Genomic DNA, 24,088 nt, shown 5'->3' with positions numbered 1-24,088 from the left:
GAGCTGACAGGTGCACTGTGTACGTTGGACTGCGACCCACAGAGGGATGGGCGCTGCTAACTTGCAACTAGGGCACCGACCAAAAGGCACGTTTGGCACCGCAGCCAGGAGAGCCCCCCTCAGACAGGCATGGAAAAAATTAGAAGGATAAACACGCATGGGAGCACGGTGTGGCCAGCCGCTCTGCCAGCCGGCCCTCCCTCCAGAAATACCAACAACGGAGCATCCAGATCCAGACACAGCGGACAAACACGTCTTTTTAGGCATTATTCCCCATTTCGTATACCGTCTATGAGGCTGGATTCAGAATGATCGTTTTTCAGGAGATTCCCATTGCTGAGCAAACTACACGACATGAGACTCTGCCCCCTGGTACATTTCCTCTCTGGGGTTGGAGCTGGTTTGCATGCCAGCATTTCAGTGGTTCACAAACATGTATTTGGCCATGGAACCCCATCTGGAAATATATGCCCATCAGAGAAGATTTGTGTAGCTTGTATAGGTCTGTTATTTTTGAATAGCCAAAGTATAAAATCTGATTACATTTTGATGCCATATTTAATTAACTACTAGACCGGTGTCCGGCTGTAGAGCACTGAGTCGGTAACAATGGAAGTTGGAGATCCATGCCCCATCCATCTATGCAATACCCGTTGTACCGGTGTCAGAGTACTGTCATCATCAAACCCTCTACACTCAAGACAAGCTATATGGTCAATCATGAACCCTGGCCATACCTGGTTTTCATTGTGCATTTTTGGTCATTTGGTCAATGAAAAATAGGAGAAATATATGGGAATGTCCATATATGGCCATATTGTGACAGTCTCATGATTGACTGCATTGTGGTTGCCGTGACGTGAGTCACACTTGCAAATCCAAGTTGGTACAACACATGGATCTGTGGAGCTGACTATCATCACCTGGATCTCCATATATGAAGATTACTGGTTTTAATATAATCTGACTATGAATTGATTAGTATTTGAAAACAGACAAAAATCTACAAGCTCACAATGTGTTCGAGATGTGACACATTTGATACCTTGAAATGGGACATTCTGCATAATGAGTACTTTTACTTGAATACATGTTGATGCCAATACCTTTGTACTTTCACTCAAGTAGGCCTACATTTTGAATTCCAGACATTCACTTGTATAGTATTTCTATATTGCAGTATTCATATTTTTACATACTTAAAACAAGTGAGCACTAGTTTTTCCACCAAGCACTGACGTAACACCTTTCATCTAGACACAACATAATTCAAACTCATCTAGTGGAAATGAAAATAAAATAGACATTATCATATCAAAGAACCAAATGTTGATTTGATCAGTAAAGCCAATTAACACATCAAAACCCTACCGCATAGCAAGATGTATCATTAGTTTGCTATGTGAAATTCTAGGTCAGAATCTCTATTAAAAATGCTAATTAAAAAAAAGAGGAAAATGATAATTTCCATCATTCATGCTAGAAACCGCTTTGCTTATCTGGGAAATATAACACGACATCTCCTGAAGATAGCTAGTACGTGACTGGCAGTGGGAACAGACGTGTGCGTTGGGCGATGAAACACTGTAGTACATGACTGGCAGTGGGAACAGACGTGTGCATGGGCGATGAAACACTGTAGTACGTGACTGGCAGTGGGAACTGGCACAGTGTGCATGGGCGATGAAACACTGCAACATTGAGTGTTCATTTCACCACGAGAGGGTGTACAGTCCCATACTGATGGTCTGTACCAGGCTGACTTCTATAGGTACCTTTCAAAACCTTTCATGTGAAAGGTACCTCTGGAAGCCACACCTCTGATGGGTGTGGTTTAGTCTCAAGGGGTGTGTTTTTTTCACCCACTGTGTAATACAATAAACGGACAGTAGGTGGCAGTAGGACAGAGGCCAGAGCAACTATACATTCCAGCTTGCAAATGTAACCAAACATTACCCAGCATTACTCAACCTTTTAATTTCAATTTACCTTAGTATTATATATATATATATATATATATATATATATATATATAGACCTGTGAGGGTCCCGTATAAGACAGAGGTCAAGGACCCCCAAAATGTATGTGCCGCGGACCTCCATCTGTAAAGGTTTTGTGCCAGACTTCCGCACACTCGGTTCCTTTTTGAGCAGGTGCGTAGGCGATAGGGCAGCGCAGGTATAGGAGAAGAGAGGAGAGAGACCAGCACACTGCCACTTTCTGGTTCAAGAGCTTTTATATTACGAGCAACGTTTCGGTCGTGAGACCTTCCTCAGCCTACAGAACTGCATGAATACAATTTTAAGACAAATTCAGAAAGTTCCTATCCTATTCTATTGCTTACGATATGTTAGTGTGTACTGTCGGTGTGTTCAAACCTTTAGGGGTAACACATGGTTCTAAATCAAGCCACTCCAGGCTCTGTGTCTGTGTGTGAGTGTGTCTCTGTGTGAGTATGTCTGTGTGTGAGTGTGTGTCTGTGTGTGAGTGTGTCTGTGTGTGAGTGTGTCTGTGTGTGAGTGTGTCTCTGTGTGAGTGTGTCTGTGTGTGAGTATGTCTGTGTGTGAGTGTGTCTGTGTGTGAGTGTGTCTGTGTGTGAGTGTGTGTCTGTGTGTGAGTGTGTCTGTGTGTGAGTGTGTCTCTGTGTGAGTGTGTCTGTGTGTGAGTATGTCTGTGTGTGAGTGTGTCTGTGTGTGAGTGTGTGTCTGTGTGTGAGTGTGTCTGTATGTGAGTGTGTGTCTGTGTGTGAGTGTTTGAGTGTGTGCGTGCACATTCATTGCTCCTCCCAGCCCCAGGTGAGACACAGGGCTGTACTTCCCTGTTGACATCCGGCCAACAGGGAAGATAATACTAGCCTCTATCTATGCCTATGTAGACACAATTATAATTGTGTTTAAAAGAAAAACACACAAGTGGCTCCGATGCAAGCAGCTCACATAACTTGCACGCTTCAGGGCTCTTAATGGCATTCCAGCCATGCTTGTACTGTAGGTTAAACTTGCAGGTCATTCGTTTAAACAAGGATCACGACAAAGGGTACGGCGATAATTAAACTCCCAACAACGGTTCCTATTGCACTGTCCAGTGATTCCTAAGCATTTTAACATGAGACCCAAAAGATAAACTTGGCGTCTCTCCCCACTTCCTAAAGTTACACACTCAATAGCTCACAACGTTTTTTTTGTTGGTTTCTTTTTATTTATTTATTTTTATTTTTATTTTTTACATTTCTGAAAAGTTTGGATTTTAGAGATTGAGGTCTGTCAGGACTCTCCGTTGTCTATTTGCGATGGATGCACGCTCACCAAATTTGATATTGTGTGTGCTGCAGTGATTGACAGTCTAACTCTAGTGACACCTCTGATGGCGGCCAATTCCATATAATTTCTCGGGTCTTTGACATGACATATTGAGCACCACTGAAACATGGGTATTTCAGAAAACTTTTCTTTTTTTTTATTTCGATGTCAGGCCTAAATGGTTTAAGGCAGCAGTGAAGAGCGACTGGCTGGAAGGGTGAAAGCACTTCCCAAGGTTTTGTTTCTTTTCACAAAGCAATTAAAGGAGAAACCAGTAACAATTAAGGATCTGATAGCTGCGCCACTCTACATTTATTGCTTTTCAAGTTGTTTATTCCTTTTCCCTGCGCTCCCTCTCTCTCCCTCTCCCTCCCTCTCTCCCTCTCTCTCTCTCTCCCTCTCCCCCTCCCCCTCCCTCTCTCCCTCTCTCTCTCTCTCTCCCCCTCCCTCTCTCCCTCTCTCTCTCTGCCCCTCCCTCTCTCCCTCTCTCTCTCTCTCTCCCCCTCTCTCTCTCTCTCTCTCTCTCTCTCTCTGCACGGTTGAGAGAGCAGCTGCTTCTCTCGCAGCCAGACTGCCTTCCCAGTGGTGGAAAGTACCACTTTAAAGTACAGTACTACTGTATTTAAAGTAAAATTTCGAGGTATAGGCCTACCTTTACTTTACTTGCACTGTAGTGACTGTAGTTACTTTGCATATTTGCACAAAATAGAAATCTTTAGCCACTTCAGCCTTATTTTATACTTTGGCTATAGCCAATCTTGTGAGCTTGTAGGTCTTTAAAAAACGTTTGAGAAACGCGTTTACTTTTATTTGGGTATACTGTAAGTGTATTATGCCATGACTGTTGCACTTTTACTAGTAACATTTTCAATAAAGGTCTTATACTTGTAACAGAGAATTTTTACATCGTGGTATTGCTACTTTGACTTAACCTATTCTAGGCGGGAACCCCTTTTGGTGTTTTAAGCATTATTTTACACTTTAGCTATTGAAAAATAGCAGATCTACTAGCTCATAGCTATGAACTTGTAGGTCTGCTATTTTTGAAAAATCGTGAAAATGTGCCTGAAATCTTTGAATATATATTATTACAGAGTGAACATTTTAACTCAAATCTTTGCTCATGGTGAGGTCCCTGGAACAACATATTTTCAGATGGGGGGGGGCGGAGGCATATTACATAGAATTTTTGGGGTTCTTGACGTGAAATATTGAGCACCACTGATACAGAAACATAAGGTTTTTCAGAAAACTGTCAGGATTTTGAAGCATTTTTAAAATGTCGACGTCAGGCCGAAAGGGCAGAGCTTCTTCCACCACTGCATGCATGCCTACAGACATTTCTGTCAGTAACAGCAGAGATATTAGACAATTTTGGGCGGGAACCCCTTTTGGTGTTTTAAGCATTCTGTTCTACTTTAGCTATTGAAAAATAGCAGATCTACAAGCTCATAGCGCGCCACCGAGTGGCGCGCTACGAGCTTGTAGGTCTGCTATTTTTGAAAAGTCGTGAAAATATATTTCAGAGCGAACATTTTTAACTAAAATATTGGCTTCTATAAATATTGGTCCCTGGAACTACATATTTTGAGATGGGGGTCCGTGGCCCAAAGGAAATAATTCTGGGGGTCCTTGACATGAAAAAGGTTGAGCACCACTGACAGAAACAGGGGTTTTTCAGAAAAATGTTAGGACATTAAGACATTTTTTTTTATCAAACTCAGTACAAAATGGGTTAAAACCTCTAGTCTTACTAGTAATAACACGTGTCCTGAACTATGCTACTATAACTGCGGAGCTGATAGGGCCAGACCAAATTCATCCTCAGCTTGGCGATTATGATTAGCTGGGCTTCCTGGATTTTCTAGGCTGGAGAAGCACTTTTTTATTTATTCAAAGATTTGCGCCACATTTTTACGATATTTCAAAAATAGCAGACCTACAAGCTCATAGCGCGCCACTCGGTGGCACGCTATGAGCTTGTAGATCTGCTATTGTTTCACCATTTAACCCATTAAAACCCGGGAAAGCATCTGTGTCAATTTAGATGTTTGCATTGGTTATTTTAAAAAAAAATTACACCCGTGTGAAGTGAGGGGCACTCTTGTCATCATACATAATCACATTCCGACCAAACACAATTGGCGTCCTCACTTGTCTGTTCTCACTTTTATCCTCAATACATACTTTGCTCAGCCAATAAAATCATCGCTATGGGTTGCTCAGCCAATCAAATCGTCGCTATGGGGCTATACACACAAACAGACAAGGCTGGGCATAGGAGGCGAGGGGCTAGCACCTCAAACCGACAACACTGCAGGGCTCAAGACCTTGATGCTAGACAGGAGGGTGAGATTCAGGAGTCCCGAGTTGATGTCGGGCTAGTCCGCATTCTAGGATCGGTTAACTTACCAAAGTCCCCCTCCATTCTCCCTCCTCTACTCTACGCCAGGGGTTCTCAACGTTTTTGGCCGGGGACCCCCGGAAATGCTTTGGCAATGTCTCGGGACCCCCGCCCCGCCCCCTCCCGACCCCCAATATAAATTGACTGCTACAATAACCTTAAACCATTTTGGGCGGGAACCCCTTTTGGTGTTTTAAGCATTGTTATAATTTAGCTATTGAAAAATAGCAGATCTACAAGCTCATAGCGCGCCACCGAGTGGCGCGCTACGAGCTTGTAGGTCTGCTATTTTAGAAAAATCGTGAAAATTTTTATTTTTTATTTTTTTGAAAATAATTTGGGGACCCCCTAAAATAATTTGGCGACCCCCCGAGGGGTCGCGACCCACGGGTTGAGAACCCCTGCTCTACGCCAGTGGTTTTCAACCTTTTCAGGCCATGACCCCCCAAACTATATCATATTTGAACTGGGGACCCCCCATAAGCAATGATAAGCACTTGGTATGTGGGAGTTGTCCGTTGAGGCATTCAATTTAGTTTGACTCGGTTCTACAGATAAATATTGTGAAAATAGCCGATCTACAAGCTCACAACGCAGGTCCTTTTAAAATTATTATATGATGGATGATAAAACGCGATCGCTGAAATCCATTTTTTGGCAGCGGCCGTTGCTATAGGCAACGTCTTGCTCGGCCCCTCCCGGACCCGTTTTGCTGTACATTACTTAAGGTAATACTTAAGGCCATTACTTAAGGTTTACGGACCGACAAACCTCCCTATTTTCTCTGAATCTACGGCGTTGTCCGCGGTTTTGATCATTTGATAATAGATATTCTCTGACTTCATCATGCATCTCGGTTAGAATATTAACGCTTCTAAAGAGAGGTCAGACTTACGCTGGCGATGTAGTAATGGAAGATTTCATCTCCCGGGTTTTGGGCAGAAATGGAAGGCAGGGGTTTTCAGAGTAAAATCTCCCTCATCTGCTTGGCACTCTAACGCTTGTATTCTAAAAAAAACCCTCTGCCGGCACCATAAGGGTCTTAAAAGTCCTTCAATTGTTACTTCTTTGTCATTGCCCCCAACAGTTGTTCTTTGAAAATAGTCGATATACAGTATGTACTTGCAGACTGCTATTTTCGCCCCCAGAATATAAGGGACGCTACTGTATGTGGTCCAAATACTGTACATGACAGAAAAGGTATAGGGACATATTATCAAGCTATAGCTAGCAGGCGTGTGGTTGTGGATCCTGCCAAACCAAGCCAAGCAGAGATCATGTGGAAATGAACACAAAGCTCTTATTTAGCTTTAGCTCAGAGTCACTTTGCTGCTTGCTTGAACGGTGGCTGAGTCCTTGGATTCTAATCCTGCTCTCAGTCCGTCTACAGGGGAAATTACACACACGCACACGCGCACAGAGGCACACACACGCGCGCAAGTGTGCGTGCGTGCGTGCGTGCGTGCGTGCGTGTGTGCGTGCGTGCGTGTGTAATAAATGTCCTTATCAGCACTAACGTCTTTTGTCATCATCGTCATAGTTGGAAGACCATGAGAACAATAACATAATTAGCATCCAAGTCCCATTGTTGAAATAATTGATGTTTTGTTTGCTTGTTTTGTTTTTATTTCCAATAGCTCTGAACTCATTCATCAATAGCCCTGAACAGCCAATATCCATTTTAAATGACAAATCACACTATACACTAGAGCAGTGGTTCTCAACCTGTGGGTCGGGACCCGCAGGGGCGTCGTCCCCACATGATGTCGTGGGCTTCCCCGCAGGTGCCTTTAGGCCTGACGTCGAAATAAAAAAAAAGTTTGCTCTGAAAGAAATATATATTCAAAGATTTGTGGCGCATTTTCACGATTTTTCAAAAATAGCAGATCTACAAGCTCGTAGCGCGCCACCGAGTGGCACGCTACGAGCTTGTAGATCTGCTATTTTTCAATACCTAAAGTATAACATAATGCTTAGTTAAAACACCAAAAGGGGTTCCCGTCCAGAATGGGTTAAGACCTATTTATTGTATTTTAATACCTGAAAAGAAATGAGTTAAAAGGAACAAAACTATGAAAACGTTCAATCATTTTACAAAATTGTCAAATAATATTAGAAAGAGGTAAAGCTTGTGAAAATAGCTGAAGTACAAGCACACGATGCCTCGCGTTGTGAATGGGGGGGGGGGGGTGTCCCCATTTCAAATATGATTAGGCCTACTTTAAGCTTGAGAACCACTGCACAAGTTTACAGTTTGGATCGTATAAGCCAAAACAAAAAAAAACTTTTTGTTTCCCATCAGCCAAAGGCAGAGTTATACAGATCCGCAAAGGTCCATTTGGACCCCTGGCAGTATAGGCGGAGATCCCAGGTGACCCCGGTCAATAAGTATTATTATAATTTTTTAATTCTTTATTTACCCAGGGAAGTAGCTGAACACAGGTGCTCATTTTCAGCAACGCCCTGCACATAGAAACACACAGACAGACACACACACACACACACACATTAAAAACTGGGAGCTGACCAGTACAACCACAGTACTGTTGGCCACTAAGCAGCTCCAGGGGGAGCAGTTGGGGGTTCAGTGCCTTGCTCAAGGGCACTTCAGCGGTGTTGGGTGAGTGATGACAATCACTTCCCCTGCACCCAGATTTTTCCTGCCCGTCCGGGGAATCGAACCGGCAAGCTTTCGGCAACAAGGGCGCTCCTCTAACCCTTAGGCCACCGCTGCCCTAGTATATGCTTTAAACAGTTAAGGACAGTTCTCAGTAGCTTTGTAAATCACGAGGTGACTTTGGCCAAATGCCTCCATCCATAAGCATCTCTTCTCCGCGGGGGTGACTGCCATCTGTCAGCAGCCAAGCACACATGAGCTCTGCCCATGGTTGTGGAGCAGTGTCGTTTTTGGCAGCAAAGTTCGATTTTAGTTTTAGTCATATAATAGTCTCTCGAATAGTTCTCATTTAGTTTTAGTCGTACATTTTAGTCACCTGGAATGTTTTAGTGTCAGTCTCAGTTTTAGTCGACTAAATGTCATAAGATTTTACGCGACTAAATCTACTGTTGGTTTAGTCGACCAAAATGCATTTTGGCCGGCCTTGATGCCGTCGTAATGACTGATTTTACACTTACAATACTGTAGCCGATCTACAAGCTCACAACGCGTCGCGCTGCGACACGTTGTGAGCTTGTAGATCTGCTATTTTCAGCATGCAACCAAGTGTAAAATGACTTATACTTGATCTCTTGTCCACTAGTCCCCTTCCTATTATTAGTCTAGTTTTTAGCTTGAGGAAATTGTCAATATATTTAGTCTTAGCTTAGTCATCATAGCTTAGTTTTCATTTAGTTTCCATTTAGTTTCCGTCAGTGGTACCGCACGATGAGACCGCGAAACGTTCAGAATGGGACAGCAAATAAATAAATAATAATAATAATAATAATGTAAAGAAAAATACATATGTATTTCTTTCCTAAAGAATATGTATGTCATGTTTTGCAGATCAACACAGTTACAGATGAAGATGATATTATTTAGTAATTTATTAAAAGTGTTAAATACTTTATTCAACGGAAAATGCCTTTTCAGATCGGGACACCATTTTTCATCCTATCAGGAGTGAGAATGCCTATATAACGGGACACGCAGGATGACGTGAAATTGGAAGTGATATGAAAGAAGTAAACCGAGCGGTCAAGATTGGAACTGTGGAACATCGGCTGATACATCTTTGTGGGGTTCTCTCTATTGGATGATGAAATTAGTATCCCGACATGAACATTTATTTTTCATTTAGGCTATTAAAGAGCTGGGGAGACAGACCCCCCATTACTGAACAAACTCTATACCAATGATTACTGCAGAATATAGAGCTTTCACCTAAATACAATGTTAGTTTTTACCCCCAAAATATCACTTTTCACTTATTCACAAGTTTATAGGCTTTAAGTTAATAGTAATGCCTGAGTGTCCAAGTTGCTCCTTTACACCTGACAGGGGGGGAGTTTCCCTGGTTGGACGTAGCGCGTGGAAGGAACACGTTATTCCAACCAGTTCCTTTCCCCTCCATCAGGCGCCCCGGCTGGCCAGGGGGAGGCGGTTTAGAGACCAGGATTACTGCATGTTTTTTGTGAGGGTACCTACCCTAGGGGACACGGGGAGAACATGCAAACTCCACACAGAAAGACCCTTTCGCCAACCCCGCCTCGGGTATGGGCACTGATGACGCGGAGGAGGAAACACGCCGCCAGCACCCACAGCGTCCCGAGCGGGAATCGAACCCAGGACCTTCTAGCTGTGAGGCGACAGCACTACCAACTGTGCCACCGTGCCCCCTAGAGCTCCTATACTTGATGAAGGAAAAGGATTCTTAATGATTAACGGCGAGTCATTCCGTCACTACATCTGCCCGGGTCTAGTGTTTGCATTCCTTAACAACCAGCCCCATAAAGTAGGGCTAAGGGACTGTTTACTGTACATGTCACTGTTTACTGTACATTACCACTACCGGTAATAACGTTTACTTTATGTGTATGTAGTGTCTATAGTGTAATCTAGATAACAGCTTTCAACATGCCTGGGCACGTGTGTGTGCCTTTGGGTGCATACATTGTCACAATATGGAGAAACCTTGTATCTCCGTCATTTATTTTATTATATAACCCTATTTCTATGACAGTGACACATAATAGAGTAGTGAAAATAGCCAACAAATAGCAGTTTTTTTTTGCAATTTAACAAAATAACAACTGCCTTAGTTGTACATCGGACCCACTGGAACGCACAAGGGTTATTTTTCTCCCTTTCCGTAAAAGCAACAGTATTATGGTTTCCACCCGACAGTGACAATTATGCTGTAAAAGCATGTGTACTGTATGACCATATAGTATCTCCATGTTGTGTGTAGTGTAGGAGTGCCGCGGACAGATAAGAGTGTGTGTGTGTGTGTGTGTGTGTACTCTTTTGATACGACTGCACCTGTAGCGTTGCAGAGATAAAAAACTGATGTCAGCGTTATGTTATCTCAACGCACTCCTCAAACATCCAACCAAACGGCAATATAATACGGCATGCATGCATCCCCGGGTTAGCTGGCGGGGGGTGGGTGGAGCAGTGTTGATTTTGACAGCAAATTTTGATTTAGTCTTTTGAATACATTTTAATTCATATTTTGAATCACATTTTAGTCTTCTGAAATGTTGTAGTTTTAGTCTAGTTTTTAGGCTACCGTTGCTTTTGTCTACAAAAATATATGTTACCAAGCCTTGATGGCATCGTAATGCCTGCCTTGACACTTGCATGCTGAAAATTGATTATCTACATTCTACAGTAAGCTCCCGAGCGCAACCAAGGCATTGTTTTAGTTCTACTGGATCTCTCCTCCACTAGTCCCTCCCTAACATTTTAGTCTAGTTTGTATTTGTTGCCGAAATTGTCTTTAATGAGACAAACATTTTTCGTTGATTTATGGACAAAATAGTCGACAAAATGAACACTGCACTGCTGAAATGTCTAGCCAAACGGCCCCATCCCCGGGTTAGCCGCACGGTGGAGGAGGTGAGCGGAGAGGAGGCTTTAGGCCTACAGTGTTTTAATGATGAAACATCAGGCCATAAGGCTCAGTTTTTGTTCCCAGAGATCAGTCACAATTAATGGGCCCCTTCGGAATGTGTTTGGCCAGAGAATGAGCGGACCAAGCATGCAGAGACGGCCACCTGCAGCTCTGCTTTTAGATGGACGGCCCTGTCATCCGTCCGCCTATACCTTCTGTCTTCTTCGCTGCACTGCACATGGTGACAAGTCTATCATATAGAATCAAACGGGAACACACAGAACAGAAATGGAGGTGGACAGAATTGAATTGAAACACTAGAAAGGAGATTCTTTTTTTTTATTGTTATTATCCACGCACCGAAAATGTGCCTTCGGCTTCATTATGCGTTTATTAGGACAGGGGTTCTCAACCCGTGGGTCGCGACCCCTCGGGGGGTCGCCAAAATATTTTAGGGGGTCCCCAAATTATTAAAAAAAAAAAAAAAAAAAAAGATGTATTTTTAAATTTTATTTTCACTTTTTTTCAAAAATAGCAGACCTACAAGCTTGTAGCGCGCCACTCGGTGGCGCGCTATGAGCTTGTAGATCTGCTATTTTTCATTAGCTAAATTATAACATAATGCTTAAAACACCAAAAGGGGTTCCCGCCCAAAATGGGTTAAGGTTATTGTAGCAGTCAATTTATATTGGGGGTCGGGAGGGGGCGGGGCGGGGGTCCCGAGACGTTGCCAAAGCATTTCCGGGGGTCCCCGGCCAAAAACGTTGAGAACCCCTGTATTAGGAAACACAGAGGTTTAATTGAGATAACACACAGAAGGTACTGTACGAGGACAGACTTGCGTCCTGGTTCATAATTATTTACACTAGAAATCTCTTTCAGAAAAAGAAACCAAAACATATAGGCCTACACTCGTTTGGCTGATGGCATTTGAACCGCCAAATAATTCGTAATGAGAAAGCCTGTGGCATGCCTCACGCAGGAAACTGTATTATATACCCTCCCCCCTGAGAGCGCCGGAGCGAGGATAGAAATAGAAAAAGAGCATCGTGGAGGCTGCCGCTGCTTGGCTTTTTACATATACTATGCTCATTAGACACAGAACTAAAAATCTAAACACACACCCCCGGAACAAGAGCTTCCCGTGCCTCATGAAAGATAAACAAGGCCCCTCGACAAAGCCGTAGCGTCAACAACACGGCTCTGCACCGATCCCCCTCCCCCTGGGCACCACGCTTAATTGTCTTTGTTTATCTCCCGATTCCAATTGACAATAAATTCAGCCACGAATTCAGCCACCACCTGAAACATCCTCCTCCTCTCTTCCTCAGCTCGCCACCTCCAAGCTCCGATGCACCTCCAAGCTTCATTCATTCATTCATTCATTCATTCATTCATTCATTAAAACAACATAAATGCCCCAATCTACACAATGCACCGACATGTGTGAGCCTGTAGACCGGTGTACGGTACGGCGGCTTATACATCAGGCTCAACTCTTTCATCTCATCACCAGTGGCGTGCACAGATAGACACTAGGGGGTGCTAGAGCACCCCCTGCCCTTTTGGCAATGTGCCCTTTTGAAAAAAAAGAAGAAAAAAAAACCTTTTTTCTCTTTTTTTTTTTGATTTTTCAAAAATAGCAGACCTACAAGCTCATAGCGCGCCACTCGGTGGCGCGCTATGAGCTTGTAGATCTGCTATTTTTCAATAGCTAAAGCATAACATAATGCTAACACCAAAAGGGGTTCCCGCCCAAAATGGATTAAGGCAACCGGACGGTTCCACGCGCTGCACAAGGTGCCCTTTTTTAACTTGAGCACCTGCCCCTCTAAATGTCTGTGCACGCCACTGCTCATCACCCATGCTGTTCCATCTTGCTTTCCTTCCTCCCTGTGGTGAATAGAACTCGCCTTTTTGCCGTCTTTCAAAAGTTGCTCGTTCAGCCTGTCTGGTTAATACTTTGGCTTCCGGAGTAAGTTGTAACTGTATTAGGGCTCTTCCGTTCCGTCAGAGGAATTATGCTTCATTTATTTATACACCGTTGTATAATGAAGTTTACATCAGGCTTCAAGCAGGTGCAAAAGTGTTATATAAGTGTTGAATAGCTACATATTCTGCTATATAATGTTTGTTCAGTACGTAACAGGAGTCTCCCATCCCTTGAGCTCTTTAGAAACAGATCGGATATTTCGATTCCATCCAATCAGGAGACAGAAAACGAGAAGACAACATTAGAAGTGGAACCGTCAATTAAATTAAAGCTGATTAACACAATCAGTGCCGGGATTCCTTCAAAATAGAAGCTCTGGGGTGCCGGAAAGACATGGCCGCTTTTACTCTGAACCCCCCCCCCCCCCCCCCCCCGGAAACAATCCGGGAAAAAAACGTTCCTATTTTGAACGAGAGGCATGTTGAAGTCAGAAAGGAAGCGCTTAGTATATCCATCAGATCAAAACCACGGAGAGCGCCCTGGATTAGGAGAGACGAGGCATTCTTTCTGCCGCGCTAACAGCGAAATCAACGGTAAGCTAATATGACTGAAAAGGACGGTGGCAGAGCTTCCGACTGAAAAATAAGAAAAAGGAAAAAAATCAGAATATTCTCCCCTCGCCTGATATCATTGAGGATTCGCTAGGACGTGTACAGTACACACGTCCAATGCATCCCTCGATTGGATTGGACGGAAACGGTTTTAATGGTGTTCTCCAAATTGAATTTTCCGTTTATTAAAAACACAACGAGAACCCCTACACTAGAAAGGATCAACATAATAGCTTGACCTTTTTAACACATTTTACAGCTCCTTTGCCCACATAAAACCCAGCATCCTTATTATTGTGAGGAAAGCTTTTGGTGAAAATAGCAGATCGACATTGACAAGCTCACAACGCGTTGCACTGTGAATCTGTGACCGGCGATTTTGAGCAAAAGCTTTCCTCACGATAACAGAAAACATGAAACGACACTAGTATAGAGCCCTGAGGGACTTCATACAGTGTTTGAACCCATTAAGACCTGGAGCGCATCTGTGTCGCCTTAGCTTGTAACCACTTTAACTATTATTTTAAACTTTAGCTGATCTACAAGCTCATAGTGCGGCACCATGTGCTTTCTTTCTTTAAATACATTTTATAATATATTTTCAGATGGGGGTCATTTTACAATCATTTTGGGGGTCCTTGACATTAAATAGTTTGAGAACCACAGGCTATATAGAAACATTTTTTTAAATAAAAAATGTCAGGATTTAGAAGAATCTGTTCTCAGTGGCTAAGGCTGAAATCACATCTAGCGTTCTGGCCCTCTCCACATAATGGACCCAGGGGTCCGTATTATTTTAGAATCGGTCGATAAATAATCGCCATGCAGTCTACCACACGGGGGGGGGGGGGGGGGGGGGGGGGGGGTATATAGCCAGTTATACCAATTAACCAACCACCACGAGAGAATGGCAAATTAGAAATTATAATGGCCTTCATCAATCACTTTGATTGAGTCCCCCGAACCACACTTTGAGCAGCCCTGACGTAAGGGGGGGGTCCAGGGGGACCACATGTAAAAGCCATGCATGTATATGGGTATATAATTATGTCACCTTCTCTGAATGGCGCCTTGGAATCTGTTAGTGTCACCGTCATTGGCTGTTTAATGATGGATGTGTCTCGACCCCTGTGAGTGGACTGCCCACTGCGCACACCACCTGCGTGATCGCATTCCCACTTGATTAAATGGCTCATTCTGTATTGACGGCATAGCTTTATTGGCCTGCCTTGTGACGCGCGCGCGCGCACGCACGCACGCACGCACACGCACGCACGCGCACACGCACACGCACACGCACACGCACACACACACAGTCCTTTTACATGGACTTCTGTGTGCCGAGATGCAGAGAATTGCCATGCAGGAGCGGGTCATTTAGAGGGGGGATTCCGCACCATTTGACCTGCATTGTGAAGATCTCTCTCTGGTAAATTGGGTTTCTTTCTTTGACAGAGCAGCACACCGCAGGGCAAGCGTTATGCATGTGGCACTTTCATTCCGCGCTGCAGACCGGGGCAGAGGGGAAGTGCATCAGACAGTCAAAGACAGACAGCACTCGTCAAAGCAGGAAATTAGCTCACTGCACAGACGGACGGGAGAGCGGGAGGAGCGGCGCCACAGAATGAAAGGCAGAGAACATGGACGGATAGATGGAGGGAGGCAGGGAGAGTGGAGATGAGGAGAGGAGCAGAGAGAGACAACCCATCCTCAGTAGTGTGGTGCGGAACGGCAATCTCGATTGAGTGTTGCATTGGCGTGTGTGTGTGTGTGTGTGTGTGTGCACGTGCGTGCGTGCGTAAATGGTAAATGGTGCATTTATATAGCGCCTTTATCCAAGGCGCTTTACAGGGATTGTGCATTACATTCACCCATTCATACACCGATGGCAGCGGAAACCATGCAAGGCACCAACTAGCACATCGGGAGCAATTAGGGGTTCAGTGTCTTGCTCAAGGACACTTCGACAGTAACTCTGGGGGAGCCCGGGTTCGAACTGGCAACCTTACGGTTACCATCCAGACACTCTACCCCTGAGCCACCGCCGCCCCCTGCGTGCGTGCGTGCGTGCGTGCGAGAGAGTTAAAGGGGGGAGTTGTTCAGGGCCTCCTCACTCTCAATCTAAACGTCCATAAATCATTGTCAGGAGACTCAGCATAGGATGGCCACCTTGTTTTAACGGTGAGCTACCTCCCGACAGCGCTGTCTGTGCCACATCACACATGCACGCGGGCGCGTCCCACGTTATTACATTTCATACTTATACAACATATATACAGCATCACATTCTGTAGGGTTGCCAACTACATGCGACTCAAATAAGAACGGTCCCCAGCTAAATGATGGAGAGTTGGTAACCACATGGACCCTTATACTGTAGATCTTTAACTCTTGATAGTACAAAAGTACAAAAGGAAACCAAATAGATCCTTACGTTCTTAGTTTACGCATGATTCATGATAACTACTTTCTATATATGTGATGTATGCCATGCTTTTGTTATTGCTTAATGTAAGTCGCTCTGGATTAAGAGCGTCTGATAAATGCCTAAATTGTAAATTGTAAAATTGGATGCGTTTGGTTTCATTTTACGCTCTCAATATGTTCAATTATTATTTGTATGTATGTATGCATGCATGCATGCATGCATGCATGCATGCATGCATGCATGTATGCTTGTATGTATGTATGTATGTATGTATGTATGTATGTATGTATGCATGCATGCATGCATGCATGCATGCATGCATGTATGTATGTATGTATGTATGTATGTATGTATGTATGTATGTATGTATGCATGTATGCATGCATGTATGTATGTATGTATGTATGTATGTATGTATGTATGCATGCATGCATGCATGCATGCATGCATGCATGCATGTATGTATGTATGTATGTATGTATGCATGCATGCATGCATGCATGCATGCATGCATGCATGCATGTATGTATGTATGTATGTATGTATGTATGTATGTATGTATGTATGTATACATGCATGCTGCAGTGCGGGTCTTTCTTCCCTGGGAGACAAAATAAAGTAACCTTGAACCTTGAGAGGCTAAATCTCATCAAATGGTGTCCTGTGGCTCAAATGACGAATAAATAATGGACCTTGATGAAAAGGGTTGAAAACCACTGAAATAAGAGACACCCGGCCAGGCTGCCTTTTGTTTCCAAGATAAATAAGGGACTACCAGAAGAAGATGAAATCTCACTGCATATATGTCCAGAGTTTTACTTTTAACCCATTGAGACCTGGAACGCATCCATGTCACGTTAGCGTTTAACCACATTAACCATTAACCCATTTTGGGCGGGAACCCCTTTTGGTGTTTTAAACATTATGTTATAATTTAGCTATTGAAAAATAGCAGATCTACAAGCTCATAGCGCGCCACCGAGTGGCGCGCTATGAACTTGTAGGTCTGCTATTTTTGAAAAATCGTTAAAATGTGCCTCAAATCTTTCCGAAAATTGTCATGATTTAGAAAACTTTTTTTTTTTTTAAATTTCGATGTCAGGCCTGAATGGGTTAAAAACAGCCGGGACAATTAACCATGAGCCCCCAGTGAGGCTCTCCAACGTTGAGGCGCTCGGGCCCTAGTGGTAAGAGCGGGGACTGCAGACGGACCCGTGGAGTTATGGCGAGGAAACCCTCGTGCATCTGGGCTTTAACATTGAGCGCTCGTTTGCACTTCCGCATTTTGGACACCAACTTTTTGGTGTCCAAATCAAAAAATTGCAGAAGTAGACCGTTCTTCCAGGTGCTTCAAAACGCCACTGAGCAACTTCCACTGAAATGAATAGCGGGGGGGGGGGAGGGGGGGTCGGGCTATCGCTCTGGTTAATCCTATCCTTTTAATACTCTATTCCAGACTCCTATTCTCCCCCCTGCCTATAGCAAACTGCCCATTGCATTTACAGCCACTCCCAATTTTCTGCAATTTACGATTTCTCCTTTTTGATTTGCTCCCAGTTCATCCGTTTGCACAGATTGATGTTTTTCAGAGTTAATAAACACTTGCACTTTATTGATGTTTGTTTTTTAGCACAGAGCAGCTTCTGGTGTTCTGTGCTCTGTGGACATGGGATTAGAGTGCAGGGAAAATTAGTGTACGTCGGCGGAAAATAGCAAAATAACAGAAATATTGCAAAAAAAAAATGAAAAGGGTTCTAGAGAATTGCAGCCGTAAAGGTAATGATTGCCAGGTGGCATAGATAGAGCAGTGGTTCTCAAAGTAAAGCAAAAGTAATTTCACAATTATTTCTCAATTATTTCACCAGCTATACAAAACATGCTAAAAAATGTGAGAATGTATCGTCTTATAAACTAATATTGAAAATAGCCAATCTGAAAGCTCCCAATGCAATTTGGGAGCAAAAGCAACATATATATGCAAGATTTCATGAACCCAACATAATTAGGTTTATGCATTAATATTATGTATTGACAAAGACTATGGACAATTTCTATGATTTTAGTTAGTCTAAGTTTGTAAACACAATACATTTTCCAGTTAGTTATGAAGCTTCCTCCCCCCCCCCCCCTTTTTTTCTTGTGTTGCCCTAACCACACCAAAGGGTCACCATGCAACTCCTTGGGTCAAAACGGTTGCAAGGAGTTAACGCTAAAACAGTCTCGACCCTTTGGTGTGGTTTGGGCCATTGAATTCCATGAGTTGAATCACTAGGGTCAACGTGGGTCAACGTGGGTCAACGTGCAACAAGACATATCACACCGCAGGGACAACGCTAAAACCGTCTTGACCCTTTGGTGTGGTTAGGGCTTTACTGTGCCACTTCATCCATATTTTATACTAGGTATGTATGGTGATTATTATTATTTCTTTACTCAAATCTTCTCTCTTTCTGTGGGTCCCTGTCACAACATTATTTTCAGGGGCTCCGCAGGCCAATTACAGTACAGTTGGAGGCCATCGATATTGTCCTTTTCTTTTTGCTGAGGTTTGCGTGATCTGCGCAAAAGGACAGTTAACCCATTTTGGGCGGGAACCCCTTTTGGTGTTTTAAACATTATGTTATAATTTAGCTATTGAAAAATAGCAGATCTACAAGCTCATAGCGCGCCACCGAGTGGCGCGCTACGAGCTTGTAGGTCTGCTATTTTTGAAAAATCGTGAAAATATTTATTTCAGAAAACTGGAGGATTTAGAAGGATTTTTTTTTTTTTTTGAGGTCAGGCCTAAATGGGTCAAATGATAAGGGACAATATCGGTGGCACCCAACTGTACATATCAATTTGGACGTCCTTGGCATGAGAACGTTTGAGAACCAGTGCAGAACAGAATGGGGGCATTGTTCACAGTGGACCAGTGCAGACACAGTGAACCAGTGCAGAACAGAATGGGGGCATTGTTCACAGAACCAGTGCAGAACAGAATGGGGGCATTGTTCACAGTGACTTGCAGTTCATTCTGCCATCCAGAATGCATGAGCTCATGGATTCCTTTGGAAAGCGAAACTCACACCCAGCAGTTGTGTGGCGTGTGACTGACGGAGTCAGACAGTGTGGGACTTGCTCTCACACTGACTTGCTCTCAAAGGGCACCTACGGATGGCTGCAATTCGAAACTGGCCCCCGTAAAATCTGAATCCCCCCCCACCGCTGTATCACAGTATCGGCACCTTATCCTGGTTAATTGCCTGTGTCAGTTTGCTCATGCATGTGGAGAGGGAAAGTAAAAGCCACTTTTCTGCGTGAAAATGCGCGTGCACGAGGCGCGTGCACGAGGCGCGTGCACACCGTGCGCGCGCCCCCTACTAAGCATTCAGCACCTCCTGCTGTAAACATCTTCCCGCGGCCAGGGGTAGGTACCCTCACAAAAAACATGCAGTAATCCTGGTCTCTAAAACTACCTCCCCCTGGCCAGCCGGGCCACCTGATGGAGGGGAAAGGAACTGGTCGGAATAACGTGTTCCTTCCACGCGCTACGTCCGGCCAGGGAAATTCCCCCCTGTCAGGTGAAAAGAAGCAGCTTGGACTCCTCATGCATAGGAGGCATGAGGTCAGTCCGCTGCCCCCCCAGGTTGGCAGAGGAAGTGTAGCGCCCAGGATTACATTAGATAATTGGCACTGGGTGACTGAATTACCTCCGAGATGTAGAGAAGTAATAGGCCAGTATTGAAAACTGGAAATACTCCAGTAAAGTAACAAATTGCTGACAATTGCTGCCACAGATTAGAGAGCTATAATCCCACATGACCAAAGGAGGAACCAATGCAATTACTAACCTTCCATTTTAGCACTTATCAGAGAGGGGCTCTCCTAGAATGATAGAGTCTGCTTGTAGCGCTACTAGAGGCCATGACAGCAATAAACTCGGGGTCACATTGAAGTGAAACTTCAATGTGAAACCGTGCGCTTCCCATTTTTTGTTTCTCACGGGGGGGGACGGGGACGACGACGACGACGACAGATATAAGCCTATATGACCTATTCCTGTAGCTTAAGTAACCCTAGCATAAATGGAGGACAAGAAAGAAGGAACTGAAATCTCAGCCATACAGCCTATAATGAATATCGTCTCTGTCAGGTCCTCATATGTGAAAAACAGTTTTCATAAGTCATTCAAAAGTAGCTCAAACGCTCAACACGCTTGCAGATCTGCTACTTTTGATGCTCTTGCATACTAGTCTGCTGTAGCATGATCAAATAGGGCGTTATAATTCACAAAAAGTCAGAATATGCAGATAGGAGGTTTCTGCCCGACAGCAACGATATGTAGGCCTACCATTGATTGATTGATTGATTGATTGATTGATTGATTGATTGATTGAAATATGTATTAACAGTTTGCAGAATTACAGTACATCTGAAGCACAAACTCAATACAAAGGCTGTTAACTGTGAGTGGACGACCCAATTAAGCATTACACTTGTTTACAAGAGGGTCCACCATGTTCAATTCATCAAAACATTTAGAGACGTACAAATAGACACTTTTATATAGACAAAGAACAGAACAGGAATTCATCACAATGGAGGTAAAAAGGGAAAAGAAACATATACAGTGAGGGAAAAAGGGGGGGGGGATTCAGACCATACAATGGTCAATAATAAACCCATTTAGATCTGTTGTAACGTATACATCATTACCTTTCAATCCGGCAGACACTGCACACATGGACCTCAAAGGGGGCTTGAGCCCATGCCCTTTTATCTGTGTCAAAAAACTGCCCTCTCCAGACCATGAATGCAGCATTTACTATGGCGAAAGAAATGCAATTAAAATGCCCCCCGGCCCCTTTCCATGTCGTATATCTGAAGGCAGCATTCAGAAGAATTGCCTTTTTTCCGAACTCTCCTGAACTTGAACGCAGCATTTTGCGTTGACATCATTTGTCCTCTGTGTCCATGTCATACACGGACATTTCAGTATAAAGAGTGCGGTGTCGCGCCCCAAAACTAGCTGATCTACAAGCTCTCAAGTTGTGAGTTTGTAAATCCGCTGATTTCCCATTTTCTTTTGCCAAAAATGCCCGTTTAGGGAATTTCTGCCCCTGCCTCTCTAACAAGTGCCCTGTTCAAGGGGGCATATTATATACAGATCTACAAGCTCACAATGTGTCGCAGCTAAAAGTGTGGCTAAAACTTTGGGAGAGAGAGGGGGGGGGGGGGGGGGGGGGGCAAGTACAGACTAGAGCCATATGTCCAGTTTTGAAGATCTAGACGGTTTAGTGTTTAAGGTTGAGGATCTGTATACGTTAAGCCAAGAGAGCGACGAAGCAGGGACCCCCATTGTATACAATCGTTTTGCAGATTCTACATTTCATAGATATCTTCATAGAGCCTTGCGAGGGACTCCGCTCAACAACGTATGGGGTCTAAGTAAACAACAGCTTCCATGGTTACATGGTCGGCTGTCTCTGGGTTGTGTTTGTTTACACGTGATCTCATGTTAATGTGCATTTTCAGACATTTAACCACTTAAACTCTTCAGTACTTGGTTCACTCCATTTTCCATCTTCACCAAACCGTCTTCTCCGAGCTGATCTACGAGCTCAGACATTGCATTAGAAAGGTGGCTATATGGCCTTTCTGAGCATAATAGACTCTCTTTCAGATGCTTTGGTGCTCTCGGGAGTTGCACGCATCACTTCCCGTTAGGTGGTGCTTGGGTTCAGGAGGTGACAGCGTCTGACAAAGTCATTCCTTCCCCTCTCTACTCCCTTCGGCTGCACGCTGAATACAAAGTGTCTGGATTCCCTCTGATTCACCACCGCCAGTGTATTAGACTTCACAAAGCATTGAGCCTGCAGAGGCACATGTCACCGTAGAATACCCAGGTCCTGAAGCCACTCGCTCATCCCCTGGTTTGCGGAAGTCATTTCTCTATGGAGAATAACATGGGCTCATCTTAAAATCGTCTCATACTGTATATGAATTGTGGTCCAAAAATAAACAAACTGTTACGGCGATATTGTCTCTGTATCGTTTACAACAGTCAGTCGCTCAAATTTGATACAGTCTGTTTCTAGCGAAAATGTAACTAATTCGGCAGCAGTAACATTTGCGTTTTCTCGCAGTCAGTTAATTATTAATCTGAGTTCCCAGAAGTTTTATTTTTCGCCACTAGGGGGGTGAGAAAAACAGTTAATTCTTCATATCCATGAGTGAAACCAGGATGATTTGTTTATATTTCAAACACAGTTCTTATATGAGGCAATCTAAGATCCCCCTATGGGGATTATAATATACAAATAAAAAAATACACAAACCCGTGGAATAGCGCCCTCTAGCGAAATTGACGTCAGACTTTGGTGCTCTATAAGGCCCTTAAGAGTATATATTAATAGAGACGTCACAGGATTTCTCCTCCCATCCACTTGCATTAGGTTGCTCAAAAGCGCATGAGGCGATTTCACTCCTCCTTCCGGGTAGGAACAGAGTGCATTCTGGGATGGCATTGGGCCAAATCGTGAACGTGCTGGCCGTTGACTATCATTGCGGCGTTTGCGCGCGTTCACATATGAAACATATAGCGTTCACGTGTCATTGCCCCAATAACATGAACGTGCCCAATGATAGTCAACGGCCCAGCGCTGGCTCGAGCTGCAATACCAAATTCGGGCCACTATGTCCATTTCGCCTCAGGGTTTCCTCTATGTGACGTCTCTATTATATTTATACTCTAGAGATAAGGCCCAATCCGAGGGAAAGCATCCCACTTATAGGGAGACCAACACGTTGTTTCATGCTGGGAACACGTCCATGTCATTTTAGAGCATGCGTCTTTTTTAAGGCCCTGATACAAGTAGCAATTTTTTCATCAATATCAACAGACAACATGGCGAAACATGATGAGACACAGGGCAACAGTTATTTTGGGCAACAGGCAACAGCTCCCATTAAGATGCATTGTTCTGGTAAAAAAAAACAATGTTATGACACTTCCAGAGCGCCAACCGCCAAAGAATATCATACCAATTCCATAAATGTCTGTATGGGGCGACTGTGGCTCAAGAGGTAGAGCAGGTCGCCCAATGATCCATGGGTCGGCGGTTCGAATCCCGGCTCCTCCTGTCTACATGTCGAAGTGTCCTTGGGCAAGAGTCAAGACACTGAACCCCAAATTGCTCCCGATGTGCTGGTTTGCATAAGTGTGGACAGCAGAAAGCCGGTTTGCCCGGCTCTCCACGCGGACCCAGGGAGCCTTGGGCCCCCACCGGGGTGCCAGGCCCGAAGCCAGCTAAACCCACAACCCGGCTCTCCATCCGAACCCGGGTAATGGCTTCCGCTGCAATCGGTGTATGAATGTGTGTGTGAATGGGTGACTGTAATGCACTATGTAAAGCGCCTTGGATAAAGGCGCTATATAAATGCACCATTTACATTTATGTCTTTCATATTTATGTGTGACTTGACTTTGCAATGTGTTCTGTATACCCTGAAGGCAGTTGCTTCCGAAACGTTGGTTTTCTTTACCCTGCATCCTAAAACTAAATGGGCAATTTGGCTACCAGTGTGTATATGGCCACATTCTTGCCTCTTGAAGACTACGTTTTAGACCAGGGGTTCTCAACCCGTGGGTCGCGACCCCTCGGGGGGGTCGCCAAATTATTTTAGGGGGTCCCCAAATTATTTAAAAAAAAAAAAAAAAAAAGAAAAGATTTGTTTTTAAATTTTATTTTCACGATTTTTCAAAAATAGCAGACCTACAAGCTCGTAGCGCGCCACTCGGTGGCGCGCTATGAGCTTGTAGATCTGCTATTTTTCAATAGCTAAATTATAACAATGCTTAAAACACCAAAAGGG

The sequence above is a fragment of the Electrona antarctica genome (genome assembly GCF_951216825.1).
Source record: "Electrona antarctica genome assembly, chromosome: 23".
In the NCBI taxonomy this organism is placed as follows: domain Eukaryota; kingdom Metazoa; phylum Chordata; class Actinopteri; order Myctophiformes; family Myctophidae; genus Electrona; species Electrona antarctica.
The sequence above is the reverse complement of the archived record's forward strand: the minus strand, read 5'-3'. Positions refer to the sequence as shown.